The sequence below is a fragment of the Dendrobates tinctorius genome, unplaced genomic scaffold (genome assembly GCF_039654945.1).
Source record: "Dendrobates tinctorius isolate UK_male_01 unplaced genomic scaffold, ASM3965494v1 ptg000197l, whole genome shotgun sequence".
NCBI classification, from domain to species: Eukaryota; Metazoa; Chordata; class Amphibia; order Anura; family Dendrobatidae; genus Dendrobates; species Dendrobates tinctorius.
Window position 1 is genome coordinate 4,457,275 of NW_027361864.1, and position 17,873 is coordinate 4,475,147.

Here is a 17,873-nt window from a genome sequence, read left to right on the forward strand (position 1 = left end):
AGGAGGGGCAATGCATTGAATGTGTAAATGGACTGTCTGGTTTGGTTTCTATTCTAAGTCATGTGGCAAGGTTGGTTAAAGGGTCAGTATTGACTTTTAGGATTGCTACATCCAATAGGTGCCACCAGAGCTATAGTCATTCACTTTTAACCTACAAGGCATTACAAACCCACAAATAAATTAAAGGCTCCTTGTCACAGGGTTACTGTGACAGAGAGGAGCCAGAAGAACGCAGCGTCTGATTGTGCCTACTTTTGCGCTGACAAGAAGCACTTCACCTTCTTTTTAAACGTTGTAAATTTCTTTTGGCAGTACAGAAGTTAATCGGCCATGTTGGGAGCTCTGGGAATCTGAGCTCTCAGCTTAGCTCGTTTAGCCACTCCTATCACCTATACAATCTGGGTCCTGACTGACACACATCGTCAGAGCTAGCTCATGCTGCATGGTTGGGAGGATAGTAGTTGGTGGTTATTTGAGAAGGTGGTTGGTGGGTTTATCAGTGACTGTTACTTGGTATAGTAAGTGTGATAATTTCCTTTTTCCCCATACTCCACTTCCCGATGCATTCCTCTGTTATATGTGAGTACATTTGTATGCCTGGCATTTTCCGTTTCCCCTGGTTGTGTTGCCTTGTTCATCTGGCTTGGGTAGTGCGGTTCACAGCTGCTCCCCTCTTCCCTGGTTGGGGGGAAGGGTACAGACGGAGGGTGGATTCAGGAGATAATGCAAGGTACGTGGCCCTGGCATCTTCACCTTCAGAAGTAACGCGAGGAATAGGGCGAGCTAGGGCGCCCCCTAGCGTTAGAGATAGGGAAGGAGCTCCTGGTCCCGGGTCACCTGACAACCGAGTCGTGACACTTAGGTCATGTATACAGTTCTTGTCCAGACTTATGATATTTATGACCTAGAATAATTCCTCAATAACAAATCATTGGGAGTTCGTCCATTTGTAGCAGTGGCAGATACAGACAGAAGAGGACCCCTGTGCAAAAAGAGTGTACCAGCGCCAGGCGGATGTAAACAATGTATGCAGCCGGAGACTACAGCGCGGTACGTTGTGTGGTGGCCGTTCACAGGTACTGCAGCTCAGCTTAGTTCTATAGGGGATGTGATGTTTTAAGTATTCTAGTTGGAAAAATATCAGGGAATTTTTTATGGCACCTTTAGTTATATTTCTGATTTGTGCAATATCTTAATAAATTGACCAGGTAAGCTAGATAAAGATTTTATTTTGTATTTATTCGGAATGATTAATAAAACTGACATTAATAGTATTAATATTAAAACGATTATTATTAGTGCTATTGGAGTGTAGGATTGGGCTGTTTGCACTGCTAGTGCAGGTAATGGGATCTTGTAAACCAGTCTGACGTGTGCATTGTGTGCACCTCGGCTCGTTACCTGGGAGAGACAACACAGATCATTAACACTCACATATTGTTTGACGGTTCCTTAATTGAGGTGGTTACCATCAGCATGAGTTTTGGGGGCGCCTGTGTCCCCCTCGTCTCTGACCTGTCCTCGCTCCCCATTTACAGGTGTCATATAACACCTGCTGTAAAAGTCACAGTCCAAAGGGCGACTTCTTTATTTGCTCAGTCCTACCCTGCCCCATCTCCTGCCTGTCACCTGCTGCTGTCTGTCTGTCTGCGCCCCCTGTTCTGCCGCCAGCCCCCCAAATTCCTTGCCTGTCTCCCTCTCCCATTCACAGTGATGGACGCCTATTGCTGACCCCTAGAGATTTGTGACCCCCATTGGATTTTCATCTAAGAGACAGAGGTAAGCACCTGTTCTTCCATACTGTATATACTTTTCTGCACTGGCGGACACACACATATGTACAATAACAGATTATGGGCCCTTTGTAGCCCAATAGCTCCAAATAATGCACAATCCCACCTGCTCTGGAGGTGACATTGGCCCTGGGTGGCTGCACAGGTTGCATCAGTGATATGTCCGCACCAACTCTTCTGTATTGAAGATGATGGTCAATTTGATAAGTTAGAAAGGAGACAGTGAAGATTCCTGAGTTTTAAAGTAAGGAAATAACATAAAAATTTTACACTAAATCTCCTTGTTTTACTTTGGATGTTTCTCATAATGCCCCAGAATAGAGCACAGATTTCATATTCTCCCATTATCGCCTCCTGCTGGATAATTTTTCTTGTATAAAGCGTCTCTGATCACTTCTCACAAACGTGGTTGTCATTGTATCCTATGTATAATAATATAACTACTATAATACTGCCCCTATGTACAAGAATATAACTACTATAATACTGCCCCTATGTACAAGAATATAACTACTATAATACTGCCCCTATGTACAAGAATATAACTACTATAATACTGCCCCTATGTACAAGAATATAACTACTATAATACTGTCCCTATATACAAGAATATAACTACTATAATACTGCCCCTATGTACAAGAATATAACTACTATAATACTGCTCCTATGTACAAGAATATAACTACTATAATACTGCCCCTATGTACAAGAATATAACTACTATAATACTGCTCCTATGTACAAGAATATAACTACTATAATACTGCCCCTATGTACAAGACTATAACTACTATAATACTGCTCCTATGTACAAGAATATAACTACTATAATACTGCCCCCTATGTACAAGAATATAACTACTATAATACTGCCCCTATGTACAAGAATATAACTACTATAATACTGCCCCTATGTACAAGACTATAACTACTATAATACTGCCCCTATGTACAAGACTATAACTACTATAATACTGCCCCTATGTACAAGAATATAACTACTATAATACTGCCCCCTATGTACAAGAATATAACTACTATAATACTGCCCCCTATGTACAAGAATATAACTACTATAATACTGCCCCATGTACAAGGATATAACTACTATAATACTGCCCCTATATACAAGAATATAACTACTATAATACTGCTCCTATGTACAAGAATATAACTACTATAATACTGCTATGTACAAGAATATAACTACTATAATACTGCTCCTATGTACAAGAATATAACTACTATAATACTGCCCCTATATACAAGACTATAACTACTATAATACTGCTCCTATGTACAAGACAATAACTATTATAATACTGCTCCTATGTACAAGAATATAACTACTATAATACTGCCCCTATGTACAAGAATATAACTACTATAATACTGCCCCTATGTACAAGAATATAACTACTATAATACTGCTCCTATGTACAAGAATATAACTACTATAATACTGCAACTATGTACAAGAATATAACTACTATAATACTGCCCCCTATGTACCAGAATATAACTACTATAATACTGCAACTATGTACAAGAATATAACTACTATAATACTGCCCCCTATGTACCAGAATATAACTACTATAATACTGCTCCTATGTACAAGAATATAACTACTATAATACTGCCCCTATGTACGAGAATATAACTACTATAATACTGTCCCCTATGTACAACAATATAATGACTATAATATTGCCCCCATGTGTAAGAATATACAGGGGGTACGGAAAGTATTCAGAGCCCTTTAAGTTTTTCACTCTTTGCTTCATTGCAGCCATTTGATAAATTCAGAAAAGTTCATTTTTTCTCATTAATGTACACTCTGCACCCCATCTTGACTGAAAAAAAAAATAGAAATGTCGAAATTTTTGCAAATTTATTAAAAAAGAAAGTCAGCGCGTCGGGGTTGCTGACTATCTCATCTCGGCAGTACTACATGGGTAAGGATGCCCTTTGAATATTTTGTGTTTTCACATGTTTAACACTTAGCTGCTCTGATATTTGGTTGGTTGCTTAATATGTGACATCTTGATAAGCTATTTTCTTACCAACTATATTCCCTCTCTACGTCTGAGGGTTTAAAGTAAAACGGAGGCATTTGCGCTTTAATATGCAGCAGTTTTGGTATTCTTGGTATTATATTTGGCATTCAGTACCCATGTCTGCTTTACAATTTGATGATGAGTTAGTTATTACTGTCCCCACTGAGGCCCCTTTTTCTATTTATCCTTGTCTTTACATGAAATTAAATTGTTTTTATTTGTATTTTTGTTTCGAATAAATTTTGTCATTTTTTTTTTTCTGTTGCTTGAGTTAGCTCATGGAGTGTTCTTCATCTGTTGGGCTTATTGAAGTCAGTAGGCCACAGCAGTGTTATTGGTATTGTGCCATCTGTTTCGGTATTATTGTATTCTTTTCTGATGACTATAGTCCCCCACCTCAGCAGATCTGTGCCCTCCGCAATGATATGGCGCTCTCACAAACCATCTGATCTGATTATCCTTATTTACTAGTCCCTGAATTAAGAATTCGGTCTTCCAAACTTTTAAGGCCCCGTCACACACAGCGAGATCGCTGATTTTGTGACGCCATAGCAATCTCGCCAGCGACATCGCTGTGTGTGACAGGGATCTGCGACCGCCCCCCTCGCCGGGTATCTCTGATCGCGCTCCATCGTCCTGGGCCGTTTTTTGATCGTTGGTCTCCCGGTGGCTAGCACGCATCGCTGCGTGTGGCAGCGAGAGACCAGCGATCAGCGACGCTGGTTTCCAATGTAAACAGCGGGTAACTAAGAGCTGCGCGGCTCCTGGATACCCGCTGTTTACCTTGGATACCAGCGTCACTGATCCTGATCGCTGGTGGGTCTGTCTATGTCACAGCTCACCCGCGATCAGCCTAACAATGTCCCAGCGATCCCATGTGAAGGGTTAATACTAAAATCAGAGTTGAAGTTTCGTTTTATCCATTCTCTGAAGGTTTCGTTTCTTCATTTTTGTTGCTGTAAGATAAATTTTTGTAATTGGCAAGGGCTGTCATGAAACCAGACTGTTTTCATCAGGTGCAAAGATAAGGGAGGCGGTGGTGTAAAACTCTGAAGAATATGCCACTATACTACTTTCTATTTGGATATGGACATATATGTAGTTTCCGGTTTTCTTGCAATATTATTGGCTTACAAAGTGAAATGATGCTATTGGTACTTGAGAACCTTGCATAATTAAGTAAAATATTATAAAAGATGTGACTAAAATAAAGGGGCTTAGTGATCTGCCTCGATCCTCCCGTACAGAGACCCCAGTCTCCTTGTGGTCATTTGAGTTGCTAGCAACACTGGAATAATTTGGAAATCACTGGCTCAACCGTAAAGGGTTAATTTAGCCCTCCCAAAATAGCTACCCCGACACCCATCCATGTCGGATCGTTGGTGGGATCGCTGGGACATCGTTATGTGTAACGAGGCCTTTAGGCTAAGTTCCCATGATATTTGGTGAGGTTTTGATTCCACAGATTTTCCTCACCAATTAGCTAAATTTGGTTAGTTGCATTTTTTTTGAGTTGAGTGAATATGTTCGTAATCGGTCGCCTAATCTGAATTTGCCACAATTGAGCCATATTGTTACCCTATTGGTGCTGAATTCATGTTTGACGATCGATTCCGAACATATTCGGTCATTTCTACTCCTATTGACTCCAATGACGTTCGGCTGTATTGCAAAAATAATATTCGCCTCCGATCGTAATCAGAACCGGATTTTGAAAAATTCGCTCAACTCTAGTTTTTACCTCAATTCTTCCTGCTGTTTTATTCCTCCTTTGGCCTGCCATGTTTTTACATAAAGCTGCATTGTTTTAGATACTTCCTCTCATTTCGCTTTGAGAAAACTTTCTTGATAATGTCATGTGCGGATTACATGCGTTTTTTATAGCGTTTCGGCTACTGAAACTCACTAAAAACACGTGTGCAGATTTTACTTGCAGATTTTTCTAATTTTGTTCAAGTCTGTGAGGAAAATCCTCAAGTAAAACACCTTTTATTTCCATTTTTTTAAAAAAATTTTTATTGATGATTTAAAAATTTCCCCACAGGAAACATGCCCGTGGAAGTATGAAGCATCAAAAACTCACTGAGTGCTTATCATGGGAACGTAGCCTAAGGGTACGCGGCTAGGTGTATGAGGGTTTTTGAGGTGGCGTTTTCTTGTGGCAACCGCTTCCTGAAAAGCTCCTTCTTTGGGGAGTTTTTGTTGATTTTTTTTTCCTGACACATTTACATTACGGCCTTTTGATTGGACAGTGTCTAGTTTGGAGCGTTTTCCATCAAGATTCACGTCACAGAAATTACACGCACTCTCTTTTTTGTTTTCCACCTGAAACAGAAAAAAAAAAATGCTCAAAAAACTTATATAAACAGAAAATTCGTTTTACCGACTTTTCAGACTTTTTTTTCCTCTTCGCCACGACAGCACCCACTGAGAGAGGGGATCCGCCCCCGGAACAGGAAACCTACAGAGAGATAAATGGGGCGGTCCCCCTCGCTCCCTCAGTTTTGGTTTCCTGTTCTTGGAGAGGAACCCGCAGAAGAGGATACCTGGTCTGGTAGCCGCCTGCGTGCATAATATGAGCAGCAGGGGCCCCAGGACTGGAAGCAGCGTCGGGCGGAGAGGCGATTCCCCCCCCCCCAGAGCTGGTAATGCAGGTGAGGCCGGAGGTGAGAAGGTGCCAAGGCTCACTGAAGGGACGGGGCGTATACCCCCCCCCAGGAGGGGGCGAGCGCATTACATATGCCATGAGGGCCTATCCGAGATGGCGGCCGTGCGCCCCCCCCCGGGAGAAAGCAGAGAAGCCTGAGCCCCCCCCCCAGGAAGGGGCGAGCGCATAACGGATGCCATGAGGGCATATCGGGGATGGTGGCCGTGCGCCCCCCCGGGAGAAGGCAGAATCATAGAATCATAGAATCATAGAATCGTAGAGTTGGAAGGGACCTCCTGGGCCATCTGGTCCAACCCCCTGCTCAAAGCAGGATTCGCTAAATCATCCCAGTTAGATGTCTGTCCAGCCTCTGTTTGAAGACTTCCATTGAAGGAGAACTCACCACTTCTCGTGGCAGCCTGTTCCACTCATTGATCACTCTAACTGTCAAAAAGTTTTTTCTAATATCTAATCTGTGTCTCCTCCCATTCAGTTTCATCCCATTGCTTCTAGTCTTTCCTTGTGCAAATGAGAATAAAGTTGATCCTTCTACAATGTGACAGCCCTTTAGATATTTGTAGACAGCTATTAAGTCTCCTCTCAGTCTTCTCTTTTGCAAACTAAACATTCCCAAATCCTGCAACCTTTCCTCATAAGACAGGGTTTGCAGACCGGTCACCATTCTGGTCGCTCTTTTCTGAACTTGCTCCAGTTTGTTGATGTCTTTTTTAAAATGTGGTGCCCAAAATTGGACACAATATTCCAGATGAGGTCTGACCAAAGAGGAGTAGAGGGAAATAATTACTTCACGTGATCTAGACTGTATGCTTCTGTTAATACATCCTAGAATTGCATTTGCCTTTTTTGCTGCTGCATCACACTGTTGACTCATATTCAGTCTGTGATCTATTAGTATACCCAAGTCTTTTTCACATGTGCTGTCACTTAGCCCTATTCCTCCCATTCTATATATGCTTTTTTCATTTTTATTGCCCAGATGTAGTACTTTGCATTTCTCCCTGTTAAAAACCATTCTGTTAGTTGCTGCCCACTTCTCCAGTTTATTTAAATCTTTTTGAATCCTCTCTCTCTCTTCTCTAGTATTAGCTATCCCTCCTAGCTTTGTGTCATCAGCAAATTTAATCAGTTTACCCTCAATTCCTTCATCTAAATCGTTGATAAAGATGTTGAACAATACAGGGCCCAGGACAGAGCCCTGTGGTACCCCACTTGAGACATTCTTCCAACTGGATGTGCAGCCATTTACGACCACTCTTTGGGTCCGATCACTAAGCCAATTATGAATCCACCTAACAGTTGCCTTGTCCATTCCATACTTAGTCATTTTTTCAATAAGGATTGTACGAGAGACTTTGTCAAATGCTTTGCTGAAGTCAAGATATACTATATCTACAGCATTTCCTTGATCCACCCAATCAGTAATACCATCATAGAAGGAAATTAAATTAGTCTGACATGACTTATTAGTTACAAACCCATGCTGACTCTGTTTAATCACTTCATTCTTATCCAGGTATTGACATACATGTTGTTTAATAATTTGTTCAAAGATCTTTCCTGGTATAGAAGTCAGACTCACCGGCCTATAGTTGCCTGGGTCCACCTTCTTCCCCTTTTTGAAGATAGGAACAACATTTGCTCTTCTCCAGTCTTCTGGCACTTCTCCTGTTCTCCAAGAATTTTCAAAGATTATGGAGAGGGGTTCAAAAATTTCTTCTGCTATCTCCTTCAGTACTCTGGGGTGTAATTCATCTGGACCTGGAGACTTGAATACATTTAGGTTAGCTAAGTGTTTCCTCACTATCTTTCTGTAGAAGGGCCTGAGCGTTGTGCCAGGCAGCGCTACTGGATATCATACCTGCGGCAAGGGGTGCGGGCCGGTGCGTGGGTGTCACTGTTCGGCGGCCGCTGCATAAGCACTTCCAGCGGCGCTCCCAGGCGGTAGGACAACTTCCGGGGTCAACACAGGAGGCGGCGATCGCTGGGAAACGCCCACGCATGCGCAGATGAGCCAAAAAAAAAATGGTGAAGCATCAATAAAGAAAAGCCTATAAAAAGAAGCCACGAGCATAGCGCCAATGCGCAGTCATGTCATCCATAGATGACCCAGCTTCGCTCCCGTTAAATCAGCCAGTGGAATCCCCACATGGCAGCAGACAAAGCGGTACTACAAGGAGGAGTAGTAGCACCAGAAGAAGTGGCAGCTCCAGGAAGGAATCTAGCGGACCTTCCAGACAAGACGAGCCCTCAGAGAAAAAACGTAAAGAGAAAAAACCGTCCCACGCCTCGCCTAGGCCTGAGTCGCGGACCCCGCAGCCGGTAGTTTACTGACGAAACTCACGGGTGAGTGCTTTTAGTCAGAATAAATAACTGATGTTCGTTTTTTCTGGTCCACACCCCCCTTTTTTTTTAGGCCAAAAGAACGGAGAAGGCGAAAAATAGAGAGTGTGCCTTATGTTCTCAGCCCCTCCCAGACGGCCACCCTAAAAAATTATGTCAGTCGTGTATTGAAGAGGCCTTACAGGACGAATCCTCGCTGAAGAAGGAGGATATCCGAGCGATAATTAGGGAAGAGCTACGGGCCTTAGGCAGCTCCAGTAGTCTGGGAGGTCACTCCTCTGTGAGAGAAATAGGTTCACCAAGAGGGGGAGCTTCGCCGGCGTCAAAATCACCATCAGAAACCGGGGATCTAGACTCTGATAGATCCCAGGAATACCCTTCCTCAGAGGATGAGGAGCAGACGTGCTTCCCTACGGCTAGCGTCAGTAACTTGGTTAAGTCGGTCCGGAATACTATGGGGCTACCAGAGAGTAGGGACCCCAAGACTCCGCAAGACATAATGTTTGCAGGCATTTCCCGTAAAAAGGTCCGAGCATTCCCAGTGGTCCCAGCTATAAAAGAGCTAGTAAAAAGGGAGTGGGAGAAACAGGGGCAGAGAACCTTCCTCCCCTTAACGTCAAAGCGTAAATATCCTTTTGACGACGAGGAATTGACGGCTTGGTCAAGAGCCCCCAAGGTGGATGCGGCAGTGGCCTCTACCTCTCGTAGATCCTCCCTGCCGGTAGAGGATTCAGGAACTTTGGCTGACTCATTGGATCGTAAGACCGATACACTCCTTAAACGATCCTGGGAAGCATGTACGGCAGCGTTTAAGCCCGCAATAGCAGCCACGTGCACGGCGAGGTCAATGTTGGTGTGGCTGAATGACCTAGAGGACAATATTAAGAATGGAGTGGCCAGGAGTAAACTCCTGTCCTCTATGCCCCTCATTAAAGGAGCAGCTGCCTTCCTCTCCGATTCCTCAGCGGACTCTCTCCGTTTATCTGCTAGAGCAGCAGGACTAACCAATGCAGGCCGGCGGGCCTTATGGTTGAAGGGGTGGAAAAGAGACACGCAAACAAAAACTAAACTGTGTGCTATACCCTGCCAGGGTAAGTACTTATTTGGTACGGAACTGGACGAGATCTTAACAAAAGCGGGGGGAGAAAGAAAGGTTTTCCTAACCCATATGTTCCCTTTAATAGGAGGGCCTACAGAAAACCGCAGTTTGGCAAAAAGAAAGACTTTAAACCCCAGGATCGCTGGGGAAATAAGGACCCCAAACAAAGGGGCAATCTATTCGGGAAACGTCCCTTCAGAGGAGACAGGTTCCGCTAATACCAGTACACCGGTAGGTGGCAGACTACTGAAATTCAGCCACCAATGGGGGAAGGTAACATCTAACCCATGGGCCATTGATATCGTCTCATCGGGCCTAAAACTAGAATTCGTTCGGCATCCACCGAACCTCTTCCTATTGACTTCCATGAAATCCCAGATACAGCAGGAAGCATTAGAGATGGAGATTGCAGTACTGCTAACAAAACAGGTCCTGATAGAGGTCCCAGGGGACGAAAGAGGAATGGGCTTTTATTCTCCTCTACTTTTAATCCCAAAACCAGATGGCTCTTTCAGGACTATAATAAATTTAAAGAAGCTTAATACCTTCTTGAGGCTGAGGCCATTTAAGATGGAGTCAATAAATTCTGCAATAAAACTTTTGTTTCCCAGGTGTTATATGGCAGTCTTGGACCTAAAGGATGCCTATTACTATCTCCCCATATTCCGAGAGCACCATAAGTTCCTGCGGGTAGCGGTCTGGTTCAAGGGTCGGATTCAGCATTTCCAGTTTGCGGCAATGCCATTCGGGCTATCCATGGCTCCTCGGGTATTTACCAAATTGATGCTGGAGGTGATGTCATTTGTAAGACTGAATGACACCCTAGTGGTGCCTTACTTGGACGACTTACTCATAGTGGGGAATTCTGTTTCTCAGTGCGAAACAAGAATGGCTAAGATTATCTCATCCTTACAAACACTAGGCTGGCTAATTAACTGGGAGAAGTCCAGACTAGAACCAGTGACCTGTCAGAGGTTCCTAGGCCTGCAAGTAGATTCCGTAAGCCAGAAATGCTTTTTACCAGACGCTAAAGCGGTGGCCATAATCAATAAGATACAAAATACTATAGGAAGACCCGTAATATCATTGAGACAGGGTATGTCCTTACTGGGGTCCCTGATATCGTGCATCCCAGCGGTGCAATGGGCTCAGTTCCACTCCAGAAAGTTACAATGGGCTATTCTGCAGGAAACAGATAGACTGCAGGGACGGTTGGAAGGGAAGATGTCCCTATCGCCGGAAGTGGTTAATTCCCTAAAGTGGTGGTTGAATCCTACCAATTTGTCAAAAGGAGTGCAATGGTGGGTAAATCCCTCCAAGGTGCTCACCACGGATGCTAGCCCCCTAGGTTGGGGTGCCTATCTGGAGGAGCACATGATGCAAGGCCGGTGGCGTAAACATGAAATAGAAACCTCCTCTAATGTAAAGGAGCTAAAAGCAATTTACTATGCGATGTCTCAATTTCTCCCGCAGTTAAGAGGAACCCACGTGAGGGTCCAGACAGACAATACCACCGCAGTGGCCTATATAAACCGACAAGGAGGTACGCGATCGGGACCGTTGATGTCTATCGCGGAAAAGATCCCAGAAGTAGCCGAGGTACATCTTCACTCCTTGTCGGCGCTCCACATAAGAGGAGTGGACAACTCTCAAGCAGACTATCTCAGTCGCCAGGTCCTATATCAGGGCGAGTGGGTCCTCAGCAGGCACGTCTTCGAGACCATAGCGTCAGAATGGGGCAGACCAGAGATAGACCTGTTCGCGACCAGAGCCAACAAACGCGTAAGAAGGTTTGCTTCGCTCTACAGGTCAGACAACCCAGACATTCTAGATGCCCTCCAAGCACCCTGGACATTCCAGCTAGCCTATGCCTTCCCTCCAATGGTTCTGCTGCCAACAGTAGTCAGGAAGATAAGACATCTTGATAGCCCCGTTTTGGCCCAAAAGGCCGTGGTTTTCATGGCTGAGAGCCATGTCAATGACCGACCCGTGGATCCTGCCGCTGCACCAGGATCTTCTCTCGCAAGGACCCTGCTACCATCCACCGGTCAAAGCCCTACACCTAGCGGCCTGGAATTTGAAAGGGAACTATTAAAGCAGAAAGGCTTTTCGAAAAACCTGATTAATACCCTGCTACAAAGTAGAAAAGAATCTACAACAAAAATATACGCCAAGGTGTGGAGAAAATTCCTGACCTTTCACCCAGCAGAGCTAGCCGGTGAACCACCCATTACGGCCATCTTAGAGTTTCTTCAAAGAGACCGAGAATTGGGCCTCTCAGTAAATACTCTTAAAGTCCATATATCGGCCTTAGGAGCCCTATTTAACTATAACGTGGCAGCAAATAGATGGGTGACCCGTTTTGTTTCAGCCTGTCAACGATCAGAACCGGTGCATATTCCTCGGCTTCCGGCATGGGACCTTACTCTAGTCTTGGATGCCTTTACTCAGGCCCCGTTTGAACCGATAGATTCAGCATCAGTGAAGTGCCTCTCATTGAAAACGGCTACACTAGTGGCTTTAGTATCAGCTAGAAGAGTAGGTGATCTTCATGCTCTATCAATAGACCCTCCGTTCTTGTCAATAACACGAGACAGACTGATTTTGAAGACAGATACGTCCTACCTTCCCAAACGGGTAACTAAATTTCATAGGTCTCAGGCGATATGCCTACCTTCCTTCTTCGAAAACCCGTCAAACCAGGACGAGGTGAAATATCACACCTTAGATGTGAGAAGAGCTGTACTAGCCTACCTTGATAGGACCAGTCCCTGGAGGCAGAGTAGGTCTCTTTTTGTCTCCTTCCAGGGCAACAGAAAGGGGTTTGGAGTTACAACAGGCACACTATCCAGGTGGATTAGAGATGCGATCGCAATGCCATATTTGGCTAAAGGAGAAGAACCTCCGCTGGGGATTAAGGCGCACTCTACTAGAGCCATATCATCCTCCTGGGCCGAGAGGGCAAACGTCCCAATTGAACAAATATGTAAGGCTGCAACCTGGTCTTCTCCATCTACCTTTTATAGTCACTATAGACTAGAATTATCCTCTACTGAGGATTTGTCTTTCGGTAGATCAGTCCTTAGCACGGTGTGCCCTCCCAAGTGATTATCTCTGGAAATCTCTCAGTGGGTGCTGTCGTGGCGAAGAGGAAAAACCGGATTACTTACCGGTAATACTCTTTTGTAGAGTCCACGACAGCACCCGCTCACCTCCCTCCCGTAAAACTTTTTTCACATGGGTCTCCTTGGTGGTGGAGATTGTAATTAGAATTTTATACGTGGTTAAACTTAGCAAACTTAAACGATGTAGGGGTAAGATAGATGAATTGCCCAAACAAATTGACTAAAACATGTATGGCGGTTCCTCCGTTGTTCTCGGTAACACAAACTGAGGGAGCAAGGGGGACCGCCCCATTTATCTCTCTGTAGGTTTCCTGTTCCGGGGGCGGATCCCCTCTCTCAGTTGGTGCTGTCGTGGACTCTACAAAAGAGTATTACCGGTAAGTAATCCGGTTTTTTTTTTTTACGTTATTTTTCTCACTTTTCTTTTTTTGTCTTTTTTTTCTCAGGTGTGTTTTTTGAGGTATTTGCTGACTTTTACTGCACCAAATTCCTCACAATGGCACATGTGGATCATGAATTTTATGCAAACTCTAAAATGGGATTTTTTCCTATTATTAATACTTTTTTTGCCATTTTTTTTGGAAGGGGGGGTTATATCTTTTTAAAAATTTACAAAAAAATTAAACTTTTGGCTTGACATGCAGAAAATCTCTGGGGAGGGCGTAATGGAGAGTAGATGCACCAAATTTACCGAAATCTTAAAAAGTCCCACATAATCGATCAGCTGATAACATCTGGAATCGTTAAATTCAGCCCACAAATCAGAAAAAAAACACAGACGAGGACTTTCTTTAAAATTATGATTTGCGTATATGAAATAAGTTTAAAAAAAGGCACAACCTGAGCAATGAATTGGGTGGAAACTCTCCAAAAAAGAAAGGAGCGGAAGACGTAAAACTAGACAGAACGCGTATAAATCTTCCCGCGTGTCTATGAACAGAGGCGCCACCCTGGTCCCAGTCTGTAATGTGAAGGGCGTCCCTCCCAGCAACACAAGTGTGTAAGGAAGACGACACTTGTGTCCCCGCCGCATTTTCTTTGTCTGGGCTTACATAAAGACTTGGGACGGAAGGAGATTTTTCCGGTGTTCTTGAGGTCATAGGGACACAGGGTTGTGAAAATTTACCGCATCATTAAATTAATCCCAAATCCTGGCATGGTACACTTGGATGAAGAAGAACATTTGCCCCCGCTCAATCTGTGATGTGTGTCTAAGGCCGGGGTCACACTTGCGAGAAACTCACACAAGTCTCGTGTCTCAATACCCGGCACTGCCGCCGGTACTCGGGACCGGAGTGTGCGGCTACATGTATTTCTATGTAGCTGAGCGCTCCGGAGTGTCGGCAACAGTGCCGGGTAATGAGACACGAGACTTGTGCGAGTTTCTTGCAAGTGTGACCCCGGCCTAATGAGAAGATCTGTAAGGCTATGTTCACATGTTGCATTTTTGCAACTTTTTTTGATGCATTTTTTTTTAATGCAAATTAAAATCTGTGTTTTACAGTACTAGAAAAAAAGCTACGAGATTTCAGCAATCTCATGCACAATTGCTCTTTTTTTCCTGCCGGAATTTGAAAACTGCAGCGTGCCTCTTCGTTCAGCGTTTTTGCCGCGTTTTTTCAACATAGAAAGCATTAAGTGCAAATGAAGCAAGCGTGCGTCTTTGCTGAGATTTTGCTACTTTTTTGGTGAATGAAATCACCTTGTTCATCATCTACTGTAGACTACTGACGTAATCTGCACCAAAAATTACGCAAAAATCTGATGTTTTTACTCCCAAAACAGCAGGTTTCAGCAGCAGAAAGAAAATGCTGCAAAAAAGCAACGTGTGAACATAGCCCAACCTTCCAATGTATTTTTGTGTTTCAATTCATCAACATTTTATCTCTGCTTGAGGTCAGTGAATGGACACTTATTCATTTACATCTAAAACTTCAAACTAATTATCACCTGGTCTTACTTGATTAGTAAGAGGGTTTGCTGTATTGTAAGCTGTAGATTGTACCACAATCATTAGCTGGCTGCACGAGGTCAGGATGAGGTTTCACCCCTGGATAATAATAATAATCTTTATATAGCGCCAACATATTCCGCAGCGCTTTACAGTTTAACAGTCATAAGTAACAACGCTAACAATACAATAATTAAAGCAAAGTAAGATGACCCTGCTCGTGAGAGCTTACAATCTACAATGAGGTGGGGGAGATACAGAGTACAGGTGTGTATTTACAATGGTGTATTCACAATGAAGGTCCAGCCATCTTGAGGGAGTGAGGGATGGATGGAGATAGTGAATGGGCTACACACGCACACTTACACATAGAATGACTGTGATTAGTGAACGTGATAGGCCGCTCTGAACAAATGCGTTTTGAGGGAGCGCCTAAAACTGTGCAAATTGTGGATAGTCCTAATTTCTTGGGGTAGAGCATTCCAGAGGATTGGTGCAGCGCGGGAGAAGTCTTGGAGTCGGGAGTGGAAGGTACGGATTAGTGCAGAGGTTAGTCGAAAGTCGTTTGCAGTGCGCAGCGGTCGGTTAGGCCGATAGACAGAAATAGAAGGTGTGAGGGGTGCCGCACTGTGGAGAGCTTTGTGGGTGAGAACAAGTACTTTAATTGTATCCTATAATGAATGGGCAGCCAGTGTAATGACTGGCGAAGAGCGGACACGTCCGAGAACCGATTAGCCAGATAGATGACCCTGGCTGCTGCATTAAGTATGGACTGGAGAGGGGAAAGTCGAGTAACGGGGAGACCAATTAAGGACCCTGTGGATGTAAAGGATCGTGTGTATTTATAGCAGAGTTGTGGTTACATCATGCAATATGTAAGAGAGGTCCTTAGGGGGCGCCAAAAGAAAGGACATTATAAAGACTAACCAAAAGGTATACCAGGATCTATTGCAGCAGGGGCGTTACTACAATAGGTGCAGGGGTTGCAATCGCACCCGGGCCCTGGAGTCTAGGGGGCCCCAAAAGTCCCTTTGGCCTATATATATAGACCAATGCAATAATTGGGGCCCTGTTGGTGCTTTTGCATTGGGGCCCATGAGCTTCACGTTACATCACAAATACAAGGTATTTCTTTAGTTGATCATTTACAGATGTCAGTTGTTTTTAAAGGGCTTTTCCAGGTAAAATCAAACTTTACCCTGTAGAAAAATTACAAAGTCAGTCATACTCCTCTCCCAGCACTCACCTGTGTCCACCGCAGTCCACTCAGTGCTTAGCGCAGAGCCAAGAACCAGTGATGTCACCTTTCCACCAGCCATCGGACCACTGCGGCTTGTGATTACTGCAGACGTCAGATGACTTTGAGCAGCGTGTCATCATAAAACATTGACTGATGAGCATCTCGAGTCACCTGACCGCTGCAGCTAATCACAAGCCGCAGTGGTTCGATGGCTGGTGGAGCGGTGACATCACCAATTCCTGTCTATGCACTGACCACGGAATGACCTGAATGCTGGTAGATGAGTATGACAAAGTTTGGGATTTTTTACATATCCCGTCACTGGGCAGTGTTATTTTTTTCTGAACAAACCCTTTAGGGGATAGGAAGGTTAATAGAGAAACTGGAGAAGCCTACGAAAATGAATGCGGAGTTTGTAAGGTGTCAGTGAAGCACACATATGTGGGGTCAGTGATGCAGGAGGTGTGTAGTGCGGGGTCAGTGATGCAGGAGGGGTGTAGTGTGCGGTCAGTGATGCGGGAGGTGTGTAGTGTGGGGTCAGTGATGCGGGAGGTGTGTAGTGTGCGGTCAGTGATGCGGGAGGTGTGTAGTGTGGGGTCAGTGATGTGGGAGGTGTGTAGTGTGGGGTCAGTGATGCGGGAGGTGTGAAGAGTGTGGTCAGTGATGCGAAAGGTGTGTAGTGTGGGGTCAGTGATGCGGGAGGTGTGTAGTGTGGGGTCAGTGATGCGGGAGGTGTGTAGTGTGGGGTCAGTGATGCGGGAGGGGTGTAGTGTGCGGTCAGTGATGCGGGAGGTGTGTAGTGTGCGGTCAGTGATGCGGGAGGTGTGTAGTGTGTGGTCAGTGATGCGGGAGGTGTGTAGTGTGTGTTTAGTGATGCGGGAGGTGTGTAGTATGGGGGCAGTGATGAGGGAGGTGTGTAGTGTTCGGTCAGTGAGGTGGGAGGTGTGTAGTGTGGGGTCAGTGATGCGGGAGGTGTGTAGTGTGGGGTCAGTGATGCGGGAGGTGTGTAGTGTGGGGTCAGTGATGCGGGAGGTGTGTAGTGTGTGGTCAGTGATGCGGGAGGTGTGTAGTGTGGGGTCAGTGATGCGGGAGGTGTTTAGTGTGGGGTCAGTGATGCGGGAGGTGTGTAGTGTGGGATCAGTGATGCGGGAGGTGTGTAGTGTGGGGTCAGTGATGCGGGAGGTGTGTAGTGTGGGGTCAGTGATGAGGGAGGTGTGTAGTGTTCGGTCAGTGAGGTGGGAGGTGTGTAGTGTGGGGTCAGTGATGCGGGAGGTGTGTAGTGTGGGGTCAGTGATGCGGGAGGTGTGTAGTGTGGGGTCAGTGATGCGGGAGGTGTGTAGTGTGGGGTCAGTGATGCGGGAGGTGTGTAGTGTGGGGTCAGTGATGCGGGAGGTGTGTAGTGTGGGGTCAGTGATGCGGGAGGTGTCTAGTGTGGGGTCAGTGATGCGGGAGGTGTCTAGTGTGGGGTCAGTGATGCGGGAGGTGTCTAGTGTGGGGTCAGTGATGCGGGAGGTGTCTAGTGTGGGGTCAGTGATGCGGGAGGTGTCTAGTGTGGGGTCAGTGATGCGGGAGGTGTCTAGTATGGGGTCAGTGA

General features: G+C 45.0%; 1 protein-coding gene across 2 annotated transcripts in view; it reads left to right on the forward strand.

Moving 5' to 3' along the window:
* The first annotated feature begins 1,601 nt into the window (after positions 1 to 1,601).
* Positions 1,602 to 17,873, forward strand: part of LOC141056383 (phospholipid-transporting ATPase ID-like) — a 241,249-nt gene continuing 224,977 nt past the window's right edge. For both annotated transcript variants that reach the window (XM_073553157.1, XM_073553155.1), the window contains exon 1: positions 1,602 to 1,779. The gene's annotated coding sequence lies outside the window, so the exon portion shown is untranslated. The remainder of the gene's footprint in view (positions 1,780 to 17,873) is intronic.